This window comes from Onychostoma macrolepis, chromosome 07 (genome assembly GCF_012432095.1).
Source record: "Onychostoma macrolepis isolate SWU-2019 chromosome 07, ASM1243209v1, whole genome shotgun sequence".
Classification (NCBI taxonomy): domain Eukaryota; kingdom Metazoa; phylum Chordata; class Actinopteri; order Cypriniformes; family Cyprinidae; genus Onychostoma; species Onychostoma macrolepis.
Genome location: NC_081161.1, coordinates 46520654 through 46526653, shown reverse-complemented (window position 1 = coordinate 46526653; position 6000 = coordinate 46520654).

The following is a 6000-nucleotide window of genomic DNA, read 5'->3' as shown; positions in this document are numbered from 1 at the left end:
ACGTATTTAAAACTTTTTATGGCCTTAAAGGGCATATTCCAGGTTAGAGACTCCAGTGAGTCGATGTATAGAAAAATAATGTAGGAACTAGATTTTCTTTAAAATATACTTTAAAATACACTATTGAGGCTTCTGGAGTCGTTTTTGTGAGAGAATTTTACTTCCGCATCTGAAAACCGCCAAAACCGGAAATGACGTAACGAGAGGGAGAGCGGTCCATGTTAACCATAGGAAAACAATGTCACAATGACAGTTCGGACGTGGAGGAAATTTTAAATGTTTATTTACACTCGTATGACGGACCACAGATAAAATTATGAGCCTGTTATGCAGCCAAGAGAGCAGGGACAGGAGTTGATGTGTGAGGAGAACAGCAGGTGTCTTGGTGAGAGACCAGTGTTAGTTTACAGATATACACATGTTAGCTAACGATATGTAATCAGGCAATAGCAAAGCTAGTATTGATCATCTATGAGTATTGATACTTACCAGCAACAGAAACTAATAAGCGTTGATCAGGCGTGTCACGCTCGTTAATATCCAACACTGTTACGTGATATAGCAGTTTCTCATCACCGCAGGAGAGAGAGAGAGAGAGATAAACACGTTTTTGTTTCATTAAGTGTTTGTGTGGTAAATGCAAGGCTATGGTCACAGCTGAGGAAAGTCAGTGCTGCAGGGAGTTAGATACATACTGGGCTTTAGTGGAGAATGTGACCCCCAGACTTGATGTGCAGTGTCTGACTCTGCTCCCAGGCTTTGAGGCTTGCTGTCTGAACCCATGTGCTGCAGATCGCCTATATGCGCTTCAGACAGGAGTATAGACCTCTCCAGGCCAGCAGACAGGAGTGTGTTTAGGGCAGAGATCATTTATTACTCTGAGCTAAATATTTGTATGTATAAATACATAGTATATTACAGATTTGAAAACCATTTTAAAACCATCTGAATAATTTTGTCTTCTTCAATTACTAGTTGCCTATATTTAAGTAGGTCACAACTACCTGTAAGTCACACTTTTTGATGCCATTGGTATAAGACAATCAATATTGGCAGCATACAGATGAGTTGTATATATATATGCACCAAACATATACTACCGAAAGAAAAATATACCATCAAACCCATTTAAAAACATTTAACAATCTTTCAGTCTGGGTATCACTATAATGTGTTGTTAGCGTGTGTTAAATGGTGAATGCTGTGCTAGATAGACGCCAGCAGCCTGATCTTGTTGATCCTCTGGAGGGATCTGGAAAGAGGAGCAGGTGTAGAGGAAGACAAGACAGTGCTGCGTTCTCGTGGAGCCTGTGGTGACCTGCAGTATTCCTCTCTCAGAGACTCCGTGAGTGCTGATGCATATGCCGGGAGAAGCAAACACAAGTTTAGATCACATTCACTGCTGACCATGCTTCTCCACTCGGCCTCCATCACATCTGCATCTCCATCAGGAGCGGAAGCTGCAGTCCAGTAGAGGTGTTCATAACAGCTAATTCAGATCTTCACACTCTCATCATCCAAAGCCTTACAAACACACCACATGACAAAAAATTACCAATTAGCTGTGCAAACAATGTTACTAAGCTGTCACTATACTTGATGGTTATAATATTAGCAAACTGAGGTTAACTTACCAGCTATGTCTTCTCATATGGTAACGTTTTTACATGGTTTTTAAAAATATAACGATATTGCTAACGCTTACAAGCTAGCTGTGGTGCTTTACAACAACTTATATACATCTCGTTGCGTCTCATTATTTAAATAATTATGTTCACTGATTTGGTAATTAGCAAATGTTAAAAATCAAGTCTTACGGTGCACAGTTGACATTTTCGTGAAGCAGCATCTCTGACGGATCCGTGAGCATCATGTCCTCCGCCAGCGGCCGAACCACAGGCGGACCGGGACCTGATGAAGAAACCGCACCAGCTCGGAGTCTCACTCGCTTCTTGCTTCGATATCCCATGCTGAACTGCATCATATCGCCGGGATGATAATCTTCCGGTATATAGTATAGTTTGAAGCAGATGCATTAGTGATAAGTCCCGTCTCTTCAGCTGCACAAACGCACCGAGGCTCGGAAGATACCGTCCTATTTCTTGTCAGGAAACCTGTGGACTCGATGTCCTGACAGGCTGGAGTTTGTGCAACCTCCACAAACACAATAATTTAACATGACGATGATAAACCGAAAAAAATAACTACCGAAAAAACACTGACTCACGCCCGCTCCACTGAACACCAACAGCGCGCGGCACACGACTCCCTCTCGTGACGTAATATGACGCGATGTTGAAAAAAAAGCGTTTTTTGAGAGCTGTCAAGGAATGCGTCACCTTTTCTTCAAAATTTGTGCCTCACACCTTGTAAAACATTTTCAAACCCTGCAATAACAGTTCATATTATATTTTCATACAAGGTTATACATTTATTTGAAAAATTTTTTTAACCTGCAATATGCACTTTAAGTTTGATAAAACTCATTTTAAGAGTTTTTAAGGACCCGCGGGATATCTGTATTTAAGGTAGCCCATCGGGCAGGCGGTGATACATTTTGGTAGCCCGACTGGAAAACACAATAGCCCCGGGACGTCGGGCTAGTGATTTTGCGAGCCCTGGTTACATGCATCCTGTAACTGTTTAAACTGCCGTCAATTATCTTGTCACAGTTAACATCATCCACTTTTCATTTACCGTATTGTCCCGAATATAAGACGACCCTGATTATAAGACGACCCCCCTTTTTCCAGATGTACCTTTTCGAAAAAGGCTTTTTGAAAACCAAATCTTGTTTTCTTGTTTGTTTGTTTTTCTCTTTGTAAAACAAATTTTTTTCTTAAATTATTTTCAAATTGCATATTTTTCCTATTTTAATTTTTGTTTTGAAAGTATGGTAAATACTGGTAAAATGTACCAACAATGACATTGAAAAATATACACTTTTTGATATACCATAAAAATAACAGGTAGCCCATCTGAATTATATAACATTTAGGCTATCCATCTCATAGTAGCCTACCAAAATTTTATTAACAGTAGAAGTGAAATCTTATTGTAGTCTTCAAATCTGGGTACTGTCTTATGTTTTAAAATCACTTACAGAGGAAGTTTGGTCCCATCAGGCTAACATGACAGTCACGACTGGTGCCGCTGTAAGCTTTTCTTTTTGTTTTGTTTTCGCCCGCGATCTTTACAACACACATTATATTACATATTTCATGGCACACTCGTTATATGCGTTTTTGGCGCCACCTATTGTTGTGGGTGTATTACTGACATGTCAAAGTCTAGACCCTGAATATAAGACGACCGCGTTTTTTCAGATGTATTTCCAAGAAAAAAACATTGTCTTATATTCGGGACAATACGGTAATTTGATTTCCTACCGTATTGGAGAGAAATAAAGAAGCACATCACTGGTCTTTCATGCCAAGAACTCTGCTCATGTGTTGCATAATGATGCATTTCAAAGTTAATGACAAAACGTATTGTTATAAAAGTTTACAGTGTTGCTGCAGATGAAATATAATGTTGATAACATTAAATAAATATTTTTTCATTAGGTTAGACATTGATTATTTATCACTCAAATCTCTTTCTCTACCTTTCTCTTTCTCTACGCACATCCGCCATGTTTGTAGTTTTTTAACACCATTTATGCGTGTTTGTAGTTCTGATCGAATCCTCGTCCACCGCGCAATGTGTTGTGGGCAATATTAGCCGTTAGAGCGTGCATCGATCTGCACTTCGAATTCTAACCGGTAGTAGTAGACCATCCGGGAATCTTTGGCATACTTTTTTAAACATATTATGATTGGGACATACTAATTCTATTTTCGAATACTATTTAGGACGGATAGTATGTGAATTGGAACACAGCGATATACTATTTCCTGGGTTACCGCTGTAAACAAAGCAGACCTACATGTAAACACTGCTTTAATATGCATTATACAGAGGCAAGATGAAAAGAAAATACCATCTAAACTTTTCTGAAGACAGTCAGTTCCTTTCAGTGATGCACTATAAACCCCCAACTGTATCACGATTCGTTTAACACCTCAACCGACTCGAATGGTCACACTTTTTTAATCAATTTTAAACTGGCTCTGTATGCATCATTATGTCCTTACTTATTATGTGTTCAATCTATAGGCCTGGCACGCACAATACAGCATTTTTAGTGGTTTTCGCTGATCTGTGTGAATTGGGATCCTCTTTCCTGAGGATGCTAAGGTCCTAACAGGTCCTAGTTTTTTTCCCTCTGTCTCTGAATATTTTTTTTTCTCTCCCCAAGCATGCAATAATAATTTTTTTTTAAGAGGTGTCAGGATGGATTTCGTGGGAAATGCGTGCTTTCATCATTTCATGATTATTATCGTAAATACTGGAAAGCAGGTCAGCACAAATGCACATTCACACTTCTATCTGAATCAAAGTATGTTTGCATTCGTAAGAAGTTTTGATGCAGTTTGTTATCCTCCCAAAGGACTTTATTCTTAATGAAGACAATGTCAACAGTAACATTTTCACATTGCTACACATTTACATTTGTTTGCTCATATTTAGGCGTACATGTCTGTCAAAATGAATAAATGCAAAATTAATACATGTACTTTTAATTACTATGAATCTTTAATCTAATGTAATAATTCAGATACTTGTAACTAAGAATAAAATGCATTAATTTGAGAAGTTTCAATTCAAGGACGAATATGACTTAGGAAACTGGGGGTGCAACAGTAGGGTTTGCATCACTGCTTTTCTGCACATTCCTCTTCTTCTGGAAGACTTTCCCGTTGGGTTGTGTCCTCCATGTCATTGTGACATCCTCATCACTCAGCGTCTGCTTCAACTAAACACAGAAACAGCCTTCGATTACTCGGTGGATGAAGCAGTGGATGTTTTGCCATCAGTTTTGTTTTTCATGAGGGTAATACACAAATCTTAACACATTCATCACTGAATGTGGCAAAAAACGTCCTATATGATGTTTTAATATTTTAACAGCCCGTCTCACAACTCATGGCAATGCAAACTTCTTGTTTGTGCTGAATACTACACATAATGATCTTGAATTGCCACAGTATTGTATTTGAATACATTCCACAATTAATTTTAGTTAGATGAATATCATAAAATCCACCTGGTTTAAGACGAGCGCCTTCAGTCTTTCCTCATCGGCATTCTCAGCAGCTTTCACCTGCACTCGGATCACCTGCCTGTTCCTCTTGACTGTGGGAAAAGCACATGTTGTGGATTTTACATTTTTCCCTCTTTTTATATATCTTTGAGGTCAGGGGTTCCCATTTGTTGTTGTTGTTGTTGTTGTTGTTGTTGTTGTTTTTTATCCTAACCCTATATAACCTATATAAAGTGAGTATCATGATTTCTTTATTTTTTTGTCTGAAATAGAGATCATGATTCTCCCACGATTATTGCTGCAGTATATTTAAAAATGTTTAATAATCAATTTGAATAAATTATAAAACATTTTAATATGTATTTAAAATTTAATTCTTTTTTTTTTTTTAATATTAAAATTATGAAAGTGGTTTGAATGAATGATTCAATGACTCACTCATAAATAATTCACTTGTTTTATTTCTGGATGAATTAGCATTTTTGAATGAATCTCTTGAATGAATGATTCAATAACATACATTTTTTAACAGTCACATTTCACCACCTAGTAGCGAAACAATGTTTATATCCAATAAGGCTGTCGTGGTGATGGAATTTCCCTTGCGGAGTGGCTCAGTAGCGCCATATGCGGTATTATTGCATACAAAAAAAAAAAATATATATATATATATTCGCAGGTGAAATATCAACAGAACAAGTATCTTGTCAGTCAGATTTGAGGATCAGAACTAACTGATATATATATATATGTATATGTGTTTCTGAATATGAGCTCGAGATTTTCCGAATGCATCGTGATTCCTCTGGAATCGATTCTGAGCTTAGATTTTAACACCAGATGGCAGAGATATA